Source organism: Haematobia irritans, chromosome 1 (assembly GCF_050003625.1).
Source record: "Haematobia irritans isolate KBUSLIRL chromosome 1, ASM5000362v1, whole genome shotgun sequence".
In the NCBI taxonomy this organism is placed as follows: domain Eukaryota; kingdom Metazoa; phylum Arthropoda; class Insecta; order Diptera; family Muscidae; genus Haematobia; species Haematobia irritans.
The window spans coordinates 142,258,818-142,284,888 of NC_134397.1; the positions used below are offsets into that span (position 1 = coordinate 142,258,818).

At 34.9% G+C, this 26,071-nt stretch overlaps 2 long non-coding RNA genes across 2 annotated transcripts; one reads left to right on the top strand and one right to left on the bottom strand.

Moving 5' to 3' along the window:
- Positions 1–22,199: 22,199 nt before the first annotated feature.
- Positions 22,200–23,029, top strand: LOC142221929 (uncharacterized). Its single transcript, XR_012718228.1, has 2 exons — positions 22,200–22,600; positions 22,660–23,029. It is a non-coding gene; the product is annotated as an uncharacterized LOC142221929 (long non-coding RNA).
- Positions 22,622–23,254, bottom strand: LOC142221928 (uncharacterized). Its single transcript, XR_012718227.1, has 2 exons — positions 23,049–23,254; positions 22,622–22,993 (listed from the first exon to the last, which is right to left on the bottom strand). It is a non-coding gene; the product is annotated as an uncharacterized LOC142221928 (long non-coding RNA).
- Positions 23,255–26,071: the final 2,817 nt, after the last annotated feature.

Here is a 26,071-nt window from a genome sequence, read left to right on the forward strand (position 1 = left end):
AAGGTGGACAAGGTGGCTGTACAAAATCTGATGGCAGGTGTCAAGCGTGAGGCCCGGCAATTCGGATTTGGAAATGCGAAAGCCTAACTGAATATTTTTCCTGAATTTTATACTAATTGAACTTGAAAAAGAAATTTAATTTGATTTTTTAAATAAACTATTTCACCGATTTACACGCGTTTTCCCTTGACCAAATTTTGACCGTATCACCCTTTAAATCCGATCGTCCTCAAATTTGGCACAGAGTTTTAATTTGGCTCAAAGACAATCGCTATTGATTTTGAAAAAAAAACGGTTCAGATTTAGATATAGCTGCCATATATATTTACCACCGATCTGGTCATAATTGACGTATTTATCAACGTATTTCATCTTTCGTCCGATTTGGACTTATATGGCCTCAAAAGCCAGAGTTTTGTCCTGATTTGCTTCAAATTTTGCACAGGGAGTACGTTTAATAGTATCGTTAATTGTGCCAAATTTAGTTGAAATCGGTTCAGATTTAGATATAGCTACCATAAATATCATTCGCCTGATTTGGACTAATATGACCACAGAGGCAAAAGTTTTACTCTGATTTACGTGAAATTTTGCAGAGGAAGTAGAATTAACATAGTAACTATGCATGTGAAATTTGATTGAAATCGGTTCAGATTTCGATATAGCTTCCATATATATGTTTTTCCGATTTAGGCCAAAATGACCACATTTTCCTTACAAAATCGCCACTGGTAACTCGAAAACTTGTAAAAATTACTCAAATTTTCCTACTACTCTAATACACATCAATCGACCAATAAATCATAAGTACGCTTTTGCGAAATTGCCTCAAAATAGGTTCAGATTTAAATGTTTCCCATATTTATAACCTGCGCCACACTGTGGAACAGTTTATTATAAGTTAGTGCATATGTTTGTAACACCCAGAAGAAGACGAGATATACACATGGTGTCTTTGGCAATAATGCTCAGGGTGGGTCCCTGAGTCGATATAACCATGTCCGTCTGTCCATCCGTCTGTCTGTGAACACATTTTTGTAATCAAAGTCTAGGTCTCAATTTAAGTCCAATCGCCTTCAAATTTGGCACTTGTTCCTAATTTGGGTCAGAATAGAACCCCATTGATTTTGGAAGAAATCGGTTCAGATTTAGATATAGCTCCCATATATATCTTTCGCCCGATATGCACTAATATGGACCCAGCGGCCAGAGTTTTATACCGATTTGCTTGAAATTTTGTACAAACATAACACTTAGTCGTATAGCCAAGTGTGCAAAATTTGATTGAAATCGGTTCAGATTTAGATATAGCTCCCATATATATATATATATATATATATATATATATATATATATATATATATATATATATATATATATATATATATATATATATATATATATATATATATATATATATATATATATATATATATATATATATATATATATATATATATATATATATATATATATATATATATATATATATATATATATATATATATATATATATATATATATATATATATATATATATATATATATATATATATATATATATATATATATATATCTTTCGCCCGATATGGACTTATATGGCCCCAGAAGCCAGATTTTTGGCCGAATTTGGTTGAAATTTTGCACTAGGAGTACAAGTAGTAGTATAGTCAAGTGTGCAAAATTTGATTGCAATCGGTTCAGATTTAGATATAGCTCCCATATATATCTTTCGCCCGATATGAACTAATATGGTCCTAAAAGCCAGAGTTTTGGTCCAATTTGGTTGAAATTTAGCACAAGGAGTAGATTTAGCATTGTCGCTATGCGTGCCAAATTTGGTTGAAATCGATTCAGATTTAGATATAGCTCCCATATATATCTTTCGCCCGATATGTACTAATATGGTCCTAGAAGCCAGAGTTTTGTCCTAATTTGTTTGAAATTTTGCTGTAGTGCAGTTAAGTGTGCAAAATTTGATTGAAATCGGTTCAGATTTAGATATAGCTCCCATATATATCTTTCGCCCGATATGGACTAATATGGTTCTAAACGCTAGAGTTTTACTCCGATTTAGTTGAAATTTTGCACAGGGAGTGGAACTAGATTTGTAGCTATGCGTGCCCAATTTGGTTGAAATCGGTTCAGATTTAGATATAGCTCCCATATATATGTTTTTCTAATTTCGACAAAAATGATCAAAATACCAACATTTTCCCTTTTGAAATCGCCTCTGCTTAGTTGAAAACTTGTAAAAAGGACTGTAACTTTCCTTATCATCAAATACATATATATCGAGCGATAATCATAAAAAAACTTTTGCGAAGTTTCCTTAAAATTGCTTCCGATTTAAATGTTTCCCATATTTATACCCTGCGCCACACTGTGGAACAGTGTATTATAAGTTAGTGCATATGTTTGTAACACCTAGAAGGAGACGAGGTAGACATATGGTGTCTTTGGCAATAATGCTCAGGGTGGTTCCCTGAGTCGATATAACCATGACCGTCTGTCCTGCCGTCCGTCTGTCTGTGAACACATTTTTGTGATCAAAGTCTAGGTCGCAATATAAGTCCAATATCAATAATTAAGAGCATACACAATAAATAGAAATATAATGTTAATATTGTTTGATTTTATTCTTAATTAGTGAAATTCATGTTTATTGCCTAATAAACCAAGTGTATAGATTTTATAGAAGTCTAGCAAATTTTGCCAAGATCGGAAAATGTGGATCTACAAGGTGGTGCAGGGTATAATATAGTAGTGCAGGTATAATATATATATATATATATATATATATATATATATATATATATATATATATATATATATATATATATATATATCTTTCGCCCGATATGGACTTATATGGCCCCAGAAGCCAGATTTTTGGCCGAATTTGGTTGAAATTTTGCACTAGGAGTACAAGTAGTAGTATAGTCAAGTGTGCAAAATTTGATTGCAATCGGTTCAGATTTAGATATAGCTCCCATATATATCTTTCGCCCGATATGAACTAATATGGTCCTAAAAGCCAGAGTTTTGGTCCAATTTGGTTGAAATTTAGCACAAGGAGTAGATTTAGCATTGTCGCTATGCGTGCCAAATTTGGTTGAAATCGATTCAGATTTAGATATAGCTCCCATATATATCTTTCGCCCGATATGTACTAATATGGTCCTAGAAGCCAGAGTTTTGTCCTAATTTGTTTGAAATTTTGCTGTAGTGCAGTTAAGTGTGCAAAATTTGATTGACATCGGTTCAGATTTAGATATAGCTCCCATATATATCTTTCGCCCGATATGGACTAATATGGTTCTAAACGCCAGAGTTTTGGCCCAATTTGGTTGAAATTTTGCACAGGCAGTAGATTTGGCATTGTAGCTATGCGTGCCAAATTTGATTGAAATCGGTTCAGATTTAGATATATCTCCCATATATAGCTTTCGCCCGATTTACACTCATATGACCACAGAGGCCAAGTGTGCAAAATTTGATTGAAATCGGTTCAGATTTAGATATAGCTCCCATATATATCTTTCGCCCGATATGGACTAATATGGTTCTAAACGCCAGAGTTTTACTCCGATTTAGTTGAAATTTTGCACAGGGAGTGGAACTAGATTTGTAGCTATGCGTGCCCAATTTGGTTGAAATCGGTTCAGATTTAGATATAGCTCCCATATATATGTTTTTCTAATTTCGACAAAAATGATCAAAATACCAACATTTTCCCTTTTGAAATCGCCTCTGCTTAGTTGAAAACTTGTAAAAAGGACTGTAACTTTCCTTATCATCAAATACATATATATCGAGCGATAATCGTAAAAAAACTTTTGCGAAGTTTCCTTAAAATTGCTTCCGATTTAAATGTTTCCCATATTTATACCCTGCGCCACACTGTGGAACAGTGTATTATAAGTTAGTGCATATGTTTGTAACACCTAGAAGGAGACGAGGTAGACATATGGTGTCTTTGGCAATAATGCTCAGGGTGGTTCCCTGAGTCGATATAACCATGACCGTCTGTCCTGCCGTCCGTCTGTCTGTGAACACATTTTTGTGATCAAAGTCTAGGTCGCAATATAAGTCCAATATCAATAATTAAGAGCATACACAATAAATAGAAATATAATGTTAATATTGTTTGATTTTATTCTTAATTAGTGAAATTCATGTTTATTGCCTAATAAACCAAGTGTATAGATTTTATAGAAGTCTAGCAAATTTTGCCAAGATCGGAAAATGTGGATCTACAAGGTGGTGCAGGGTATAATATAGTCGGTCCCGCCCGACTTCAGACTTTCCTTACTTGTTTTTATTGAAAGTTTTGTTAAAATTTTTTTTTATAGAAATTAAAATTTTAATGAAAAATTGTCTTAAAATCGTGTCCTAATTTTAATGAAAACAATTTTCAAAGCGGAGAATATGTGTATTGCTTTAATTAAAACACCTTTATTGTAATGAAATATATCATTAATAATGCGTGTGCTAAAAATTTAGGTTGCATTCACATAAATATAACTTCTCCCAAACGCGTATAGAATTTGAGAAATATGTAGGATAAAACTTTAAAATCTTCAGTTTAAAACAATTAATTGTATTTTATCCTCGGTAATAGAATACATATGCATATTAACTCTCATTAATTCAAAATGTTGTCAATGTACATTTATAAATACAATTGAAATTGAAATGATGTTGTAATTAAAACCATTTTAACTTAGCTGCAATTATAAAATAAATAAAGATTTTTAATTAAACGTCACAATTATGAAATGCAATACAAACATTCTACAAAGAAATGCTATAATTAATTAATCAAAATATTGTAGCAAATTTGCCGCTTTGTAGTTACCCTCTCATAAAAACACACAGGTCAAATTTGCATATTACAACAAGAACACAAATGCATATCAGCCAACAACATTTTTCCTATTCCACATAACCACAAATCATGCCCACAGTTTGCAAACATTGCATTCATATCGATAACCATACCTAGGCATGTAATGAAAAGTGCAGGGGGGGAATTTTGATAAATGGACTTGACTAAGTAAAAATATACCACACTCAAAAAAAGTGAACCCTCTATTTCACTAAAGTCAATTTAACTTTATTTTCATGTTCATGGCATTATTATGTTTAGAGAAAGTTTCATTTACTTTAATAATGTTTTGCGTACTTTCGTTAAATGAACTAAAAAACGGGAAGAACATACTCAAATGAGGCATAGATGTACTAAATTCGAACTTCTCAGAAAATACTTCATTATTTCTTTAAATTTGTACATTTTACTACAAATGCGCCCATCTTGAACTTTGTATGACACTGAAGACATTCTTGCAACTTCCAACTCCAATTTTTTCCTTCAAACTATAAAATTTTCTTTTACAGGTGAACAAAATTAATTAAGTCTAATAAATTTTCTTGAATTTGTCGAAACATATTTACTTATTTTTATACGCAACACCACAGAATGGTGATGGGGGTATAATAAGTTTGCCATTCCGTTTGTCAACATCGAAATATTGATTTCCGACTATATAAAGTATATATATTCTTGATCAGGGAGAAATTCTAAGACGATATAACGATGTCCGTCTGTCCGTCTGTCTGTCTGTCTGTCTGTCTGTCAGTCTGTTGTAATCAGGCTACAATCTTCAATAATGAAGCAATCGTGCTGAAATTTTGCACAAACTCGTCTTTCGTCTGCAGGCAGGTCAAGTTCGAAGATGGGCTATATCGGTCCAGGTTTTGATATAGTCCCCATATAAACCGACCTCCCGATTTGGGGTTTTGGGCTTATAGAAATCGTAGTTTTTATCCAATTTGCCTGAAATTTGAAATCTAGAGGTACTTTATGACTATAAAGAGGTGTGCCAAAAATGGTGAGTATCGCTCCATGTTTTGGTATAGCCCCCATATAGACCGATCTCCCGATTTTATTTCTTGGGCTTATAGAAACCTCAGTTTTTATTCAATTTACTTGAAATTGGAAATCTAGAGGTATTGTAAGACCACAAATACGTGTGCCAAAAGTTGTGAGTATCGGTCCATGTTTTGGTATGGTCCCCATATAAAACGACCTCCCGATTTTTATCCAATTTGCCTGAAATTTGAAATCTAGAGGTATTTTATTACCATAAAGAGGTGTGCCAAAAATTGTGAGTATCGGTCCATATTTTGGTATAGTCCCCATATAGACCGATTTCCCGATTTTACTTCTTGGGCTTCTAGAATCCGAAGTTTTTATCCTATTTGCCTGAAATTGGAAATCTAGACGTATTTTCGGGTCATAAAGAGGTGTGCCTAAAACGGTGAGTATCGGTCCATATTTTAGTATAGCCCCATAAGAACGATATCCCGATTTATCTCCTTGGGTTTCTAGAAACCGTAGTTTTTATCTGATTTGCCTGAATTTGTAAATATTCTGATATTTTAGGCTCACAAAAACGTGTATCGGATTAAGTTTTTATCGGTCCATTTGATAATGCCTCCATATAGACCGACTTCACTTCTTGAGGGTGTAGAAGGCGTACTGATCATGAAAATTGCTTGAAACTCAATGTAAAATTTCCAGATTTTACTTCTACAGATTTAAGATTTCAAATCAAGACGTTATTTTATAATTTTCTTGCACACTTACAAGAGATGTTAATGATTCCTCTAAAACTCAAACAAAAATGGTTCTTATAAATCCAGAATCTGATATAGTCCTCATAGGTGAAATCTTAAAATTTATCTTCGGGAGGTGTCCTCAAGTCCTCAAGCCCTCCTGAAATTTCAAAGGAAACCCTAATATTTGGTTCATGGTGGTGGGTATTTAAAATTCGGCCCGGCCGAACTTAGTGCTGTATATACTTGTTGTGATATCGGCGTGATGGTAGCGTTTGTAATACTGTTTAGTTAAGATTTTCTAAAAGTAATCGAAATATTCTAAAATTAATCAAAATTGTTCTTCATGGTGAGTTCACTGTTTTGTCAGTGCTGCATACATTTTAGGCCAGAAGCATTTTAGAAATGTGTGGATACGGTCTTTGGAAAGTACTCCCATCGTGATGCAATATATATGTTAGCTAAAAGTGCTAGCTGGTTTGACTATGGTGATAATTTCTTTTTTGATTTGCCCAATGTAACCTACCGTAAGGAACACTCGAAATGTAGATATTTTAAACATTCCCTTTAGAAGATAAAGCGTGATTTTTAGTTTTTAATATGTCTTTGGCAATACTGATTTAAGCACGTTTCAGGGTTTGTTTCACTGTCAAATATCTTCGGTTGGGACTATAACATGACAAACGAACAACGTTTGCAAGTTACTGAATTTTATTTTGATAATAGCTGCGTGCTCTGCTGAGGAAGTACATCGCGCGCTATTCTTATCGAAAAATTCTGTTCCGCGATGAATCTCATTTGTAGTTTAACTGGAAAGCAGCCATAAAGTGCTACACTTTGGCGCGGTTTATGGGTTGGCGGCATCATTGAATCGTACTTCTTCAAAGATGATGCAAATCGTAACGTAACATATCTGTGAATGGTGAGCGCTACCATGGGATGTTATTTAACTTTTTCCCCAAAATGCAAGAGCTTGACTTGCATTACATGCGATTATAACAAGATAACAAAATAATGTAAGTTCAAAATTAACGTGAATTATATGAAGAGATAATAATATGTGTAACCAAGGCGTATGCTTACTATCCATAATAATCACTCATACGCAAAACAAACAAAAACAAATATCTTATACTCACAAATTAGTTGATGCTCCGGCGACGAGCGCTTGTGGACTTCAGTTCAAAACAAATTGTTGCCGTAAATATGACAATTGTAAGCTGTGTCTTAGTCTAAGAAAATAATATCATTTGTATCCATATGATGCCAGTGACATGCGTCAATTAACTGGATCCTTAAAATTGTAGATTCATGGTAATTATCGGGTTAATTATTTTAGGTTAATCATTCTTAATTCCTTTGACAGAAACGACGAAAATTCTTTGGCAAAACGGTCCCTTATATTTTATAATTGTCTTATTTTTGTAACCATTTCAATCCAATGCATTTCTATACAATATTTAATTAAACTACATTATGCTTTCAAAGACGCAATATAAAAGAAATCCTTCTTTTGTTATATTTAAAAATTACTTAAATTCGTGCCAAAAAAATATTACATATAATATGAATTAAATCCTTTCTGAGATTTTTTTTTCACCTTCTTTTTGAAAATTCGTTATCAAATGAAAAATTTTAAAAGCAATTGAAAATTAATTTGTAACTCAAGTAACAATGCATACTTTTCTTTTAGAAATTTGTAAATCAAAGTGTAAAATATATGGTACTAACCCATAGATAGAAATATTTGAAAATTAATTTGAATTATTAAAATGTACACCAGAAGCGGTTTCATTCTATTAGTGGGCCTCACAGTGCCACATACCACAGCATGTGTAACAATGGAGTTATTGAGGGGCGAGTTCGGTGAACATTTTAGTTTACATTCGGGACCGGTCAATCGGCCACTAGATCTTTTGAATTAACGCCTTTTGACAATTGTGGAGCAATTGAAGCATTTGCTCGTGGCAAGAGTATGCCAATATTGGACTTAGCCATTTGGACCATTTGAGTCGCAGTTCCGGCCAACCTCGGTAGCCTAATTTGAAACCCAGCATTACTGAGGTGGGATAATCCATCGCTGAAAAACTTTTTGGTGTTCGGTCGAAGCAGGAATCGAACCCACGACTTTGTTTATACTAGGCGGGCATGCTAACCATTGCACCATTGCACATACAATTTAGAAGACAATGTTAAGAAGATTTAATATACCTAGATATCGGTCACTGTTACCAATTTTTTAATCAAATATTTTTCTAAAAAACAAGTAAGTAAAGTCTAAAGTCGGGCAGGGCCGACTATATTATACCCTTCACCCCTATGTAGGCCAAACTTTGTGTTACCATCTCAACTACTTCACATTTGCTGGAAGCTATATAAAGGAGACAATTTTTTACTTCTACAAAATCTCTAGAATTTAAATTTAAATCGGCTAACGCTATCCAGTTAATTGGAGGAAACTTCCATTGAAAATGGGTCTAAAATGTGTAACAGTTTACCCCCCAACTCTGGTGTACGTATATATGGGAACTATATATAATCTGAACCGATTTTGGCTAAATTTGACATGTATAGTTAGAATAATAATTCTGCTATCTATGCGAAATTTCACGTAAATGGGAGTATAACTTTGGCCCCCTGGTCATATGAGTGCAAATCGAATGGAAGATATACACGAAAGCCATATCTAAATCTGAACCGATTTCAACCAAATTTGGCGCAATTACCGATACTACCAAACGTACTCCTTGTGCGAAATTTGAAGCAAATCATGGAAACACCATGGATTTTGAGGCCATATAAGTTCAAATCGGACGAAAGATATATATGGGAGCTATATCTAAATCTGTATCGATTTTGACCATATTTGGCACATACAATAGTATCGTTAAAAGTACCGCTTGTGCAAAATTTGAAGTAAGCCAGGGCAAAACTCTGGCGTTTGAGACCATATAAGTCGAAATCGGGCGAAAGATATATATGTGAGCTATGTCTAAATGTGAACCGATTTTAACAAAATTTGACACACGTCATGATACTATTAAACGTACCCCTTGTGCAAAATTTGAAGCAAATCACGGCACAACTCTGGCATTTGTGGCCATATAAGTTCAAATCGGACGAAAGATATATATGGGAGCTATATCTAAATTTGAACCGGTTTCAATCAAGTTTACCAAGCATTGGTAGAATGTCAATTTTACCCTCTGTGCAAAATTTCACGAAGATCGGTAGAAAACTTTTGCCTCTGTGGTCATATGAGTCTAAATCGGACGAAATATATATATATATATATATATATATATATATATATATATATATATATATATATATATATATATATATATATATATATATATATATATATATATATATATATATATATATATATATATATATATATATATATATATATATATATATATATATATATATATATATATATATATATATATATATATATATATATATATATATATATATATATATATATATATATATATATATATATATATATATATATATATATATATATATATATATATATATATATATATATATATATATATATAACACGCTAACTGTGACCAAATCGGGGATAAATATATATGACAGCTATATCTAAATCTGAACCGATTTTTGCCAAAACCAATAGCGATTGTCTCTGTCCCACGAAACATTACATATACAGACAGACGGACGGACAGACAGACAGACGGACATCGCTAAATCGACTCAGAATTTAATTCTAAGCCGATCGGTATACTAAAAAATGGGTCTATGACATTTATTTCTTGGCGTTACATACAAATGCACAAACTTATTATACCCTGTACCACAGTAGTGGTGAAGGGTATAAATATTTTTTTTTACGTTATTAAACATCAACAAAAAATTTTAAATTCTCGTAATTTGTAAAACTTTCTCAAAAGAACTTCCATGGAGGCGAAAAAGTCAAACGGCACAAGTGCAAATCCCAGCAGGGATGAAATTTATTTATTTTTTTTATTATTTTTATACCCTCCACTTAGGATGGGGATATATTAACTTTGTTATTCCGTTTGTAACACATCGAAATATTGGTCTAAGACCCCATAAAGTATATGTCTATATTCAGGGTCGCGATGAAATTCTGAGTCGATCTTGCGATGTCCGTATGTCCATCCGTCCGTCCGTCCGTCTGTGGAAATCACGCTAACTTCCGAACGAAACAAACTATCGACTTGAAACTTGGCATAAGTAGTTGTTATTGATGTAGGTCGGATGGTATTGCAAATGAGCCATATTGGACCACTTTTACGTATAGCCCCCATATAAACCGACACCCAGATTTTAATTCAGGAACCTCTTAGAGGAGAAAAATTCATCCGATCCGGTTGAAATTTGGTACGTCGTGTTAGTATATGGTCTCTAACAACCATGCAAAAATTGGTCCACATCGGTCCATAATTATATATAGCCCCCATATAAAGCGATCCCCAGATTTAGCTTGCGGAGCCTATAAGAGAAGCAAATTTCATCTGACTCGGCTGAAATTTGGTACATGGTGTTGGTATATGGTCTCTAGCAACCATGCAAAAATTGGTCCACATCGGTCCATAATTATATATAGCCCCCCATATAAACCGATCCCCAGATTTGACCTCCGGAGCCTCGTGGATGAGCAAAATTCATCCGATTCGGTTGAAATTTGGTACGTGTTGTTAGTATATGGTCTCTAACAATCATGCAGGAATTGGTCCACATCGGTCCATAATTATATATAGCCCCCCATATAAACCGATCCCCAGATTTGACCTCCGGAGCCTCGTGGATGAGCAAAATTCATCCGATTCGGTTGAAATTTGGTACGTGATGTTAGTATATGGTCTCTAACAACCATGCAAAAATTGGTCCATATCAGTCAATGATTATATGTATCCCCGATTTAAACCGATCCCCAGATTTGACCTCCGGACCTCTTGGAGGAGCAAAATTCTTCCGATCCATTTGAAATTTGGTACGTTGTGAAATTTGGTACATTGCGCTAGTATATGGTCACTAACAACCATGCCAAAATTGGTCCATATCGGTCTATAGTTATATATAGCCGATCCCCAAAAAAATCTACCAAAATTTTATTTATATAAAAAATTTTGTTACAATTTTATTACCATACAAAATTTTGTAAAATTTTATTTCTATAGAAAATTTTGTCAAAATTTTATTGGTATTAGAAAATTTTGTCAAGATTTTATTTCTATAGAAAATTTTTTCAAACTGAATTATATACGTATTTAATCGGTCTTTTTTTTGTGTAATATATACCCCGTGTGGACTAACTTATAATTGAGAAGACGGTGTTAAGAGGTTTTAAGATATCTTGCCATCGGCAAGTGTTACCGCAACACAAGTAATTCGTTCAAAATTAAGGCACTTCCGCTACATATATTGGAATAACTTGAAAACGGTTCACCATATTAAATTAAAGAAAAAATTCAAAACTCCCAAACGATATTCTCTTTAAGCCGTAATTACATTGTTTTTCAATGTTTCAAGCAGTTTTGGAGATATCGTTCAATTTTTGAACAAAAAATTAAAATTTTAACAAAATATTAAAATGTTTAACAAAAACAAAATTTTTTTGTTCTTTAAAACTTCCTAAAACTACAAAAAGGTACAGTTTTAGTCCAGAAACAGTTAGTTAAATATTTTTAGAATAAAATGAGCTTTATTTCATTGCAATCGGTGGACAACTTTTGATTTTGTTCACGATTTACTGAATTGATATAAATCGCGATTACCATAAAAAATAAAATCTTCTAATGTGTGTTTGTATGTAATAAGTTAGTTTTTTATGATTCTAAGAATTAAAAAAAAATTAAGTTATAACAAGTATATACAGCAGTAAATTCGGCCAGGCCGAATCTTAAATACCCACCACCATGAATCAAATATAATAGTTTACTTTGAAAACTCATCGTCGTAGCGGGTTACTTGATAATATATACCATTTTAGGGGGTTTGATGACAAATCTTCTCCCAAGCAAATCAGTTCAACCAGTACGCTTTCCGAAGAAAAAAATTAAAAATTCTACCTATGAAGACCAGCTCAGGTTCAGGATTTATGAGAACCAATCTTGTTCGAGTTTTAGAGAAATCAAAAACATATCGTGTATATGATGAAATAACGCCTTGATTTGAAGTCCTAGAAATAAATTCGGGAGTTAGGTCTATATAGGGCCTATACCAATACATGGACCAATACTCACCACCTCTTAATGTTCCTCAAATACCTCTAGAATTCCACTTTCAGACGAATTGGTGAAAACTACGAATTCTAGAAGCCCAAGGTAAAATCGAGAGATTAGTCTATATAGGGGCTATACCAAAACATGGACCGATAGGCACCAATTTCGACACACCTCTTTATGGTCCCAAGATTTGGATAAAAACTACGGACTCTAGAAGCCCAAGAAATAAATTCGGGAGATCGGTCTATATGGGGGCTATTTGCGACACCTATTTGAGATCTTAAAATACATGTAGATTTTCAATTTCAAGCAAATCGGCTAGAAAATGGACTGATACACCTCAATTTCGGCACACATATTTGGGGTCCCAAAATACCTCTAGATTTCCAATTTCAGACAAATCGGGTAATAAATACAGTTTATAGAAGCCAACGAATAAAAATCGGGAGATCGGTCTATATGGCAACTATACCAAAACATGGACCGATACGGACCATTTTCGACACTTCTCTTTATGGTCCTAAAATACTTCTAGATTTTCAATTTGAGGAAAATCGGATAGAAAATACAGTTTCTAGATGCCAAGAACCAAAATCGGGAGATCGGTCTATATAGGGGCTATACCAAAACATGGACCGATACGGACCATTTTCGACACACCTCTTTTAAGGTCCCCAAATACCTCCAAATTTCCAATTTCAGGCAAGCCCAAGAAGCAAACTCGGGAGATCGGTCTATATGGGGGCTATACCAAAACATGAACCGATACGGACCATTTTCGACACACCTCTTTATGGTCCTAAAACACCTCTAGATTTTCAATTTCAGGCAAACCGGATAGACGGCCAAGAAACAAAATCGGGAGACCGGTCTATATGGGGGCTATACCAAAACATGCTATACCGATGGGTACCATTTTCGGCACACCTCTTTATGGTCTTCCAGTACCTCTAGATTTTCAATTTAAGGCTAATTGGACAAAATATACGTTTTTTATAAGCCCAAGACCCCGAATCGAGAAATCGGTTTATATGGGGACTATATCAAAACTTGGACCTATATAGCTCATCTTCGAACTTGACCTGCTTGCAACCAAAAAACGACCCTGTGCCAATTATTGAAGGCTGTAGCGTGATTACAACAGACAGACAGACAGACGGACATGCTTATATCGTCTTAGAATTTCTCCCTGATCAAGAATATATATACTTTATATAGTCGGAAGTCGATATTTCGATGTGTTATACACGGAATGACAAACTTATTATACCCCCCCATCTCCATTCTATGGTGGTGGGTATAAAAACAGATTATTTTATTTTTATGGTAGCAGTAGCAAACTCATAACGCCTATAAATTTTATTGTTCCTCTATGAAAAAAAATTACTTTCATTCTTTTCCGAAGACGATGAATTTGTTTATTGTTCAGATGTTCCAAGCTTACACGCTCACAAAAAATCGCTTCTGTAACATATACTCCCAAACATATTTTGCTTCAAGCATATACATTTTTGGGTATTGCCCAAACATTTATATGTTTGATCTCTTCCAATATATAATATGTTTGAAAGCATATTAGTCTAAACAATATATGTTTGGGTACTCTAAGTTCCAAACATTTTGTATTTTTGCATCCAAATTCAATAATGTTGTCTTCCAAAAAACAATATGTTATTATATGAACATATAATATGTTTGGAAGCATTTTGCACCCAAAAATATTATATGCTTAAAAAAAATTCTCCCAAACAATATTGTCTCAAAATTTTATTTATTTATATATATATTTACAATCATAATGAATTATGAAAATAAACAGGTAATATAGGTGCTAACAACATAGGTTTTCGACCTGAATGCTCAAAATTTTGTTTCTGCCCAATTGTATATTCCCCGACATCTTTCTCACTTCCACGAGATTTTTTAGTTCTTAGCATCTTTTTCTGTAATACAAACATTGTAGAAGAAATTATTCAATTTTATGATCTTTTTTTTTTTAATTTTACCTTTTGCCGGACGGGGATTCGAACAGCGGACCACACAGTTTGTAAGGATCAAAGAAGTAGCTGATCAATTGCCCAAGGAAAAATAAAATGTTAATTTTGTAATAACAAGCAACAACCACCAACTTAATTCAATATCGCTCCCTGTTAAATAGCGCTCCAAGCTACTAAACACATATATGTTTATAGGCTATTTCTAAATTAATATATGTTTGCATCCAAGCGTATTATATTTACAAAAATTTTATGTCCCAAACATTATATGTTCTAACATATTAACATATATGTCCCAAACATGTTATGCTAGTTTATGAACATTATATGCTTGCACTCAAAAATATTGTGTTTAAAAATTTGTATTCCAAACATATAATGTTTATAGCCAAACATATGAAAAACAGTCTTTTTCATCCGTGTAGTAACAGCTATGGGATAAAAGGAGTATGATCCAAAGGACGATGGCTCTCAAACTACTTGCGAAATTTAAAAACAATGTAAGCACGGAATATTGTTTGGTGTATCGGATTTTTTTAAATTTAATATGGTGAACCGTTTTCAAGTTATTCCCATATATGTAGCGGAAGCTCCTTAATTTTGAAGATAACGGTATATCTTCTTAATCAACAGAACCATAAAAAAACTAACTTATTATATACAAACACTTACCCATTAGAAAATGTCATTTTTGTACGGAAATCGCGATTTATATCAATTCAGTAAATGTGTTACAAACGGAATGACAAAGTTAATATACCCCCCATCCTATGGTGGAGGGTATAAAAAGCGTTTTCGGTAAACGTTTTCCAAACGTAAAACGAATCTGAATTTCTTAACGATCAAGCATATGTATGGTACAGGTTGGGTTAAGTATAGTGGCAACCCGATATTTCAGGTTCACAACATGTGGTGAACTTCTCTCTTATCACTGTGTTCTGCTCGATTCTATGTTTACACACTCAAAAAAATCGCTTCTTTAACATAAGTTCCAAACATATTTTGCAGGAAGCACATATTTTATTGGATACTGCCGAAACATTAATATTTTTGTTTTATGTGAACATATTATATGTTTGGAAGCATTTTGAGCCCAAAAATATTATATGCTTGGAAGAATTTTTCCCAAAGACGATTGTGCTCATTCCTTAATATACTCGTAATTTTCACTTCCACGAAATTTTTTAGTTCTTGGCACCTTTTTCTGTAATACAAATAATGTTGAAGAAATTATTAACTTTTATAATTTTTTTAAATTTTACCTTTCTCATGCACGGAGAATCGAACTGAGGACCATACAGTTTGTAAGCCAACACACTATCCACTGGGCTACGTAGCTGTTATAGTCACCATTAGATAATTATCGTTATAAGTTACATTTATATAGCATATTTTGCAGCGCCCACGAGCCCATGCAAACATAACTTTATTTAACAGAAACATACATTTGTTTGCCACGTGGAGCAGTGGTTAGCATGTCTGCGTTGCATGCAAAGGGTCGTGGGTTCAATCCCTGCTCCGACCGAACACTTTGTTTTTTTTTTTACACATTTATATTTATACTATATTAAATTTTTATAATGAAACTTCGAAATGTGGGTTATTAAAGATTTATAGTCAGTAACAGTGCTTGATATAAACGAAATTGACTGATTTTTGGATAAAATATTATTTTTTTTATTGCAAAAATAACAATTTTGTAACAAAAAACTGTTTTTGGTACAAAACTTTAAAATTTGGAAGGAATTCAAAAACTCTAACAAAAGAAGAACGTGGAGTCGAGTGTAAACATACATAAATAATTTTATAATCTATATATATAAAATTCAATCTATGTTTGTTTATTTGTTTGTTTGTTTGTTTGTATGTTCCGAGTTGGCTCCGAAACGGCTGAACCGATTTACTTGAAACTTTCAGAGATCGTAGGGGGCGTTCATGTGGTGAAAATAGGGTACCTCATTTTTTGACACCTGGTCGCGGAGGGGGACCTCCCCTTCGGCGGACTTTTTGAAAATTGGACCAAAGTTGACCGATTTGCTTGAAATTTTCATTGAAGATTGGGGTTGGCATCTAGACAAAGATCCGCTACTTATTTCGATATTTGGTGGCGGAAGGGGGCCTCCCCTTTGTTCGACTTTTTTTTTAAGTACAGTGAAAAAACTAAAATTCTCTAAATTATCTGAGATTTACAGAGAACATGTGGTGAGATTATGGAATTAATATGGGGTACCCGATGATTTCAAATGTGGATGGAGAGGGGGACCTCCCCCTTGCCCTACTTTTTAATTTCAAGCGATTTGCTTGAAATTTTCATTGAATGTTGGGGTTGGCATCTAGACATAAATCTGCTACATTATTTTTCGATATTTGGTCGGGGAGGGGGACCACCCCTTTGCCCGAATTTTTTTGTTTGAAAGTACAAACAAAACTTAACTCCCCCGATTGAAATTTTACGGAAAAAATGGGTTATGAAATTTATATCAGGTTCTCGATTTTTTAATAAAAATAAAAGGGCATAGGGAGACATCCGCTTCTCTTAAGTACATACAGAGAAACAACTAAACTTTTACCGAGTTACTTGAAATTTACAGAGGACTGCGGAGAGGTTACGGTATTAATAGTTGATACCTGATTTTGTGATATTTGGACGGAAGAGAGGCCGCCCTTTTAGGCTTATAATTTGCTTGACATTTTCTGGGACGTTTACAAAAGATATGCTACATCACTTTTCGATATTTAGTCGGGGAGGAGGTCCTCCTCTAAAACTGCAAAAAAAACAACAATTCTTAAGTTTTCTTGAAATTTACATAGGCAGTGGGGGAAGGTTATGAACGAAGAGGCAACCTTCCTTGCCCCACACTTGAAGGAAAGTTTCAAAAATTTTCAGGGAAGGTTAGGGGTGCTATTCACTACGGTGTTTGTCGATATTGTATCGGGGAAAGTGACGTCCCTTTAAAACAATAGAGCAAAATTTAAACATCGCCGATCTACTTGAAATTTACAGGGAACGTGGGAGGAGGTGATTAAATTTATACATGATTTTTAAATTAGTATATGATTTGTCGATATCTGGTTGGGCAAGGGGAAAATTGAAATAAACTTTGCCGATTGACTTCGATAGAATTTATAGGGACCATTGAGTAGTTGCGAAATTAATATAGGGTACGTGATAGCCCGATATCAGGTCGGAGTGGAGCGAAGGTGGGGGGAGGGTTCCCTTTTGTCCGTTTTTTTTTTTTAATTGAAAGTAGAGGGTTGTCCGTAAATGGGAACTCGGTACATAATTTTATGATTTTTGCACAGGCTTCTGCCAGACTTCTTTTTAGTAAAGAACTTAAATTTACATGAAATTGGCAGCCAACGTAGAGGGTGCATCATTTTCCAACATTTTAGCAAATGTTAATGTGCTAAAATTTTTTACTATTTTTTGCTTTTTCCGATTTATTGGATGGGAAACAGTAATTCTTTGTATGTTATTATAATATAGTGCTTAATTTTCAGATATGTTGAGGAGAAGGATACCTTTCCTTGACAAACCACACTTAAAATTCACAAGAAATATAGAAGAAGGTACACCCTCTCCCGCCGTATTTGTACCTATAAACGAAAAATCAAGTAGTCCGATTTGTTTAAAAGAATTCAAATCTTTTCGAATTTGTTTTCAGCACGAAGGATATAGTTGACTAAGTTAACGCAAAATATTCCTCAAAATATGCTTCGGAAGGCGCAGCGAAGCGGGCCGGGTTACGCTAGTATAAACATAAATTTATTTAGGCGTGAACAGTTTTTTACTAGCGGTTAACACCATCGCTCTAAAATGCCTTTTATTTTTCTTTAATAATTCATTTTAAAGAAAAAAAAACTTTTTAAATTGTTTTAGCTGCAAAACTCGAACTTAATGCCCGCTTTTATATTTGGAGGTGTCCGTCAACTCCTCGTGGACTACTTATTATTAAAGAGGAACTAAACTTTGCTTTTATACATTTTACTGTGTAATTTTTCACAATTTCCTCCTTATTTTATTTTACTGTCACAACTCTAAAAAGAGTATAGTGCCCTTTCGTTATTTTTATGAAGACCCCTGATTTCTTTTAACGAACCAAGAAAAAAATTGTGCCCATAATGCCAAAATGATAAACAAAACACATGTCCACACATACATAAAATGCTGCTCTCAAGGCGAAAACATATGCTGTTTGTTTTTCAAATGTGTATTCTCTTGGTTGCGAATGTATATTCTCTTTATTCAAATTAAATAATATTTAGACTTAAGCATATCAAATTTTTGGCCTTATCATAAAACAGTTTTCCGAAACAACATACAAGCGGTTTCACAGAAATTGTTCTCTTTTAATTCTTTTGCTGTGTTATGTTGATATCTTTCGTCTCCCGGTTTCCATCTCTATTTCTTTCTCTATACTCTCTCTGTCGCTTTGAATAAAATATCACAACATATGTATGTTTAGTCGAAATTTTTAAATTTATATATGTTTGCATTCACACATATGATTTTTATGAAACATTCATGCCCCAAACATAATATATTCTAACATATTAATATAGATGTCCCAAACATTTAGTGTTAGTTTAGGAACATTACATGTTTACACTTAAATATATTGTGTTTTAAAATTGTGCCCGAAACACATTTTGTTTATATCGGAACATATGAAAAACATATTTTTCTAACAGTGTAGGACGAAGACAAAAGGGACCCCTATTATAGGCGAGTGCGAAAAGCCTTGCAACGCGTTGAAGCTTTGAAATACTCAGAAATATCACCAGCAGTACAGACAGGGAATAATCCACTTCTGAAAAACTTTTTAGTGTTTGGTCGAAACTGGGGTTGAACCCATGGTCCCATGTATGCAAGGCAGCATACTAACTATTGCACCACGGTGTATATGTGTGTAAAACTGCACAACAAGTATTTGTCAACCCACTACTATTTCCCCGCAACTCTAACATAACTTCGCTTAATGTCAAAAACAAATGCACCTGTTTATCACAGGACACTGGGTCCAAAACCACTATTCTTTTGTCCTTCCATGTATCTATACGCTTACGGTACGGATGAATGTGTTGGTTATGCTCAATGTATGTCAGGATGTTGGTGTTGATTTCTCGAACATAAAAGATTTTACACACGTGAGTATCGCTATATCACGTGTTTGGCACTCATAAATAATTCGTCAAGTTAAGGATATTTCCCATTCTCTGGATTGCATGTGCCATGTTTCGATGCGTTGTCAGGAGCCAACTGAAGCGCAACCAACTGGCTCTGGCTACAGGTTAAGATCCTCGTTAACTGATGGCATATGACTAATGTGCCAACAAACTCCATTGTACCAAAACAACAACATTGTTTTTTTTTTTTTATAAGTCGATTGCATTGACCGAATGATGGGCGGGTTGATGACATTCTCATTTGTGTTCCAACACACAAAATATCGAAAATCCATAGGTGGTCATTTTTACATGGAACTGTTAACAAGAGAGCTAAGTTCTCAACACATTGAGAATGTGTGTTTGCATTATGAGCATATTGTTAGCGTTCACATGTTAAAAAGTCATAAAACTTTTGAATTATTTAAAAGCAAAATTGAAATTGTAGAGGATTTTAGTTAGATTAAGTAGCTCATGAAGTTAAATACATGAGGATGATGAATGAATGGTGTAAACCTGTGGTTGTGAACCAAACCATTTAACCATTTGTAGATGTTCAGGTTCGGTTGAAAAGTAGGATATTCTTCGCCCCAGCTAAAAAAGCGTGGCCAAAAATGTAATGAAAATTTTCTTTTTGGATCAGGAAGTGGTGCATATTTGGCGCAGAGGCGGTGAATTCAACATAGACTTCCCAGCAAAACAGAGCTTCCAAAAAAGTAGTTATGATCCCCAATTTGTGATCCGGAAGTAGTGCAATCTTGGATCATCTACAATGAATTTTTCATGGGCTTGTCATAAAACGGAAGTATTCCATTTTTGGATCCTTTGCATTGTTTTAGAAGTTTGGCCTTGGAAGCCTTCAAAAAAAGCCTTGAAAAAGTTTTTTTTCCAATTTCACTTTTTAATATTTATCAATATTTTTTGTTACACTTTTATTTTATTATAATCTAATTTTTATAAATTGAAAAACTTCTTCGCTTCCACCAGGGATTGCACCTGGATCTGTTGGCACCAAAGCAGAACGCCTTAGCTCATTCAGCCACAAGCGCCATTGAACGCGATGCACCAAAATGTTTATTCAATTGTTTGTGATATGAACCTAATATGACACCACAGCATGATATTCTATCTACTCTCAGATATGTTCTTTATTATTATGGATTAAAGATAAAGAACGCTGGTTCCAATCCCACCAGCGGCAATTGTTTTATTAAACATTTTCCTGAAAATAAATATTTTCTTTATCGTAATTTGCAAAAGAACTTCCATGGAAGTGAAAAAGTCAATCGGCACAAGTTCAAATCCGAAAGCATAAATTTTCACTTAAAACTGCCTAATTCCGTACTTTCTCAGACTTGTCCAAAAGGACTGCATAGGAAATGGAATAAAATCGATATGGGATGCCGGGATGCGCGTTAAAAGAAATGTTTGTAGAATAGTCCAAAAGAACTGCATCGGAAGTGGAAATTAATGAGGGATTCCGGGAAGCGTTTTAAAATAAATGTTTGTGAAACACCTTCTGATTTTTTTTTTGATGGGTTGTCATAGGACGTATGTCCACCATTTCAACAGCATTTGCACTCTGAATTTGCATCACTTCTTAAGGTATGATCCAAATTCAATTTTTTGGATGTGAATTAAAATATAAATTGTGCTCATTCGGTCACATAATTTTCAATTCCACGATTTTTTTTAGTTCTTGGCACGTTTTTTCTGTAATACAAATAATGTTGAAGAAATTATTCAATTTTATAATTTTTTTTTAAATTGTACCTTTCACCTGGACGGAGAATCGAACCGGGAACCATGCAATTTGTAAGCCAACACACTACCACTGGGCTACGTAGCTGTTATAGTCACCAATAGACACTTATCGTTATAAGTTACATTTATATAGCATAGATTGCAGCTCCAACGAGCCAATGAAAACAAAATATTATATACAAAACATTATGCAAAGGGTCCTGGGTTCAATCCCTGCTCCGACCGAATACCAACTTTTTATACCCTCCACCATAGAATGGGGGTATAAAGGGTGATGCGGTCAATATTTGATCAAGGGAAAACGCGTGTAAATCGGTGAAATCGTTTATTTAAAAAATCAAATTAAATTTCTTTTTCAAGTCAAATTTGTATAAAATTCAGGAAAAATATTCAGTTATCCTCGCCGTAGAAAGCCAGGGGGGTTACTCTGTATTGCGATACGAAAGCAAATGCGATGCGATAGTTAAATGCGTTAAGAGTACAATTCGGTACTCTGTATCACTTGCGCAAACGCTTTCGCAAAGTAAACTGAAAATATGGTAACGCTTTAGCAAAATAAAGCGAAAATATGACAACGCTGGCTGCACAATGTAAACAATAACGAAAATGATAAAAAGAAATGTCAAAAAATTGTAAATAAAAACATTTTAAACAATCTTCCGTTCGGTGCGTGTTCTTTTAAAACTTGCTAATCGTTTATAACAAAAAAGTAATAATTATGGATTCGATAGCGTTATGGTTTGAAGAAAATTAACATGAACGAATTACAAGAAGAATTTTGCGAGATCGGTCAAATATACTCTCCCTAAGTGACCACGGGTAAGAAAATGGAAACTCAAATTATGTGACAAACGTTTTCGAATATTTCATTTTTATAGATTTCGTCTTAATAAAGATGCGTTTATGTATGTATTAAACGCTATTAAAGACGACCTCGTCGTTCCAAATAAATCCACAGCCATTCCAACTCCAATAAAAGTGGCCGCTGCTTTGAAATTGCTTGGACAAGGTGGTTATCTACAAATCGGCCAAGACCATCTTTTAGGACTATCAGAGCAATCTATGTCGCGCTGCTTAAAAGAAGTTTGCGAGGTGATTGAACGAATACTTTGTCCCAAGCACATACAATTTGAGGTAACTGCGGAAGAGACCATAAAGTCTACCAAAGTTTGGAACTGACGTTGCTGTGTCTGTAACTTTTTTGGTTTTTCCCTAAAACAATAAACAATTTAGATACAAATATAAAAATTTAATTGTGCTTACTTACATATTTGTTACTTTGCGATTGCTATTTTGTTTGCGCACGATTTTTGCGATCAACGAACGAGTTTGACATACGCTTTCGCATTATAGAGTGCGGTGATGCCAGATTTGCGAAAACTAGATGCGCAAGGTAGATACGAAAACGAATTACTGAGTACCAATTACTCGATTCGCGACAATTTTTCTTACGCATCGCAATACAGAGTAACCCCCCAGTTTGCATTGAACTGCTACTCGTCCTTAGCAGTTTTTTTGGTGTTCTTTAGGTTCCGCTTGACAATAGCCCAGTATTTCTCAATTGGGCGGAGCTCTGGCGTGTTGGGAAGGTTCTTGTCCTTGGGAACCACCTGCACGTTGTTGGCGGCGTACCACTCCATGGCCTTTTTACCGTAATGACAAGATGCCAAATCCGGCCAAAACAGTACGGAACAACCGTGTTTCTTCAGGAAAGGCAGCAGACGTTTATTCAAACACTCTTTCACGTAAATTTCTTGGTTGACAGTCCCGGAAGCTATGAAAATGCTGCTTTTCAAGCCATAGGTACAGATGGCTTGCCAAACCAGATATTTCTTTGCGAACTTTCACAGTTTTATGTGCTTGAAAATATCTGCTACCTTTCCCCTTCCTTTGACGTAGGTTTCGTCGTCCATTACCACGCAGTCAAACTTCGTCAGCATCGTCGTGTACAGCCTCCGGGATCGCGCTTTGGCCGCCGTATTTTGTTTATCATCGCGATTTGGAGTCACTACCTTCTTGTAAGTCGATAGTCCGGCTCGTTTTTTGGCTCGATGCACGGTTGTAGACGATACACCCAGCTTATTTGCGGCATCTCGGAGAGAGAGGTTAGGGTTTCGCTTGAAACTACCGGCAACTCTCTTTGTCGTCTCAGCGGCTTCCGGTTTTCGATTTCCCCCGATCCAGACTTCCTGGCTGTCGACAAACGTTCCCCAAACACTTTAGTTACATTTGTAACGGTTGATTTGGCAACTTTTAGCGATTTTGCCAGCTTTGCGTGCGATTAGCTCGGATTTTCGCGATGCGCGAGCAAAATTTTGATACGCTGCTCTTCTTGCTTGGGCGGCATTTTGACAACTGAAGAGTGAATTCCAAAATCAAAATAGGAGCACCATTCTACACACACACACACACCTTCAAAATGAGGGGTGTTCAGGTTTTTTAAATGCAAAATTGAAAGAAATACGTCAAGTTTATATTTACAAAATTTTGACCGTATCACCCTTTAGTCACGCTGGGTCCTGATAATAAATGATTTGAGCGGTCCTGGTATATTGTATTCGCTTTATTCAACCACTGTTTTTTTATACCCTCCACCGTAGGTATATTACCTTTGTCATTCCGTTTGTAACACATCGAAATATTGCTCTAAGACCCCATAAAGTATATACATTCTCGGTCGTGGTGAAATTCTAAGTCGATTTAAGCACGTCCGTCCGTCTGTTGAAATCACGCTAACTTCCGAACGAAACAAGCTATCAACTTGAAACTTGGCATAAGTAGTTGTTATTAATATAGGTCGGATGGTATTGCAAATATCGGTCCACTTTTACGTATAGCCCCCTTATAAACGGACCCTCAGATTTGGCTTGTGGAGCCTCTAACAGAATTGGTCCATATCGGTCCATAATTATATGTAGACCCCATATAAACCGTTCTCCAGATTTTACCTCCGGAGCTTCTTGGAGGAGCAAAATTCATCCGATCCGGTTGAAATTTGGTACTTGGTGTTAGTATATGGTCTCTAACAACCATGCAGGAAATTTGGTACATGGTGTTGGTATATGTTCCCTAACAACCATGAATTGGTCCACATCGGTCCATAATTAACATGTATATATAGCCCCCATATAAACCGATCCCCAGATTTGGCTTGCGGAGCCTCAAAGAGAAGCAAATTTCACCCGATCCAGCTGAAATTTGGTACATACTTTTGGTATATGGTCTCTAACAACCGTGCAAAAATTGGTCCACATGAGGTCCATAATTATATGTAGCCCCCATATGGTCTCTAACAACCGTGCAAAAATTGGTCCACATGAGGTCCATAATTATATGTAGCCCCCGGTTGAAATTTGGTACTTGGTGTTAGTATATGGTCTCTAACAACCATGCAGGAAATTTGGTACATGGTGTTGGTATATGTTCCCTAACAACCATGAATTGGTCCACATCGGTCCATAATTAACATGTATATATAGCCCCCATATAAACCGATCCCCAGATTTGGCTTGCGGAGCCTCAAAGAGAAGCAAATTTCACCCGATCCAGCTGAAATTTGGTACATACTTTTAGTATATGGTCTCTAACAACCGTGCAAAAATTGGTCCACATGAGGTCCATAATTATATGTAGCCCCCATATAAACCGTTCTCCATATTTTACCTCCGGAGCTTCTTGGAGGAGCAAAATTCATCCGATCCGGTTGAAATTTGGTACTTGGTGTTAGTATATGGTCTCTAGCAACCATGCAGGAATTGGTTCATATCAGTCCATAATTATGTATAGCCCCCATATAAACCTATCCCCAGATTTGACCCCCTGTGCCTTTCGGAGAAGCAAAATTCATCCGATCTGGTTGAAATTTGGTACGTGGTGGTAGTATATGATATTTAACAACCATGCCAAAAGTGGTCCATATCAGTCCATAACCATATATAGCCCACATATAAACCGATCCCGAGATTTGGTTTTGGAGCCACTTGGAGGAGCAAATTTCATCCGAGTCAGTTGAAATTTGGTACTTGGTGTTAGTATACGGTCTCTAGCAACCATGCCAAAATTGGTCCATATCGGTCCATAATTATATATAGACCCCATATAAACGGATCCCCAGATTTGACCTCCGGAGCCTCTTAGAAGAGCAAAATTCATCCGATCCGGTTGAAATTTGGAACGTGGTGTTAGTATATGGTCTCTAACAACCATGCCAGAATTGGTCCATATCGGTACATAATTATATATAGCCCCCGGTTAAAATTTGGAACGTGGTGTTAGTATATGGTCTCTAAT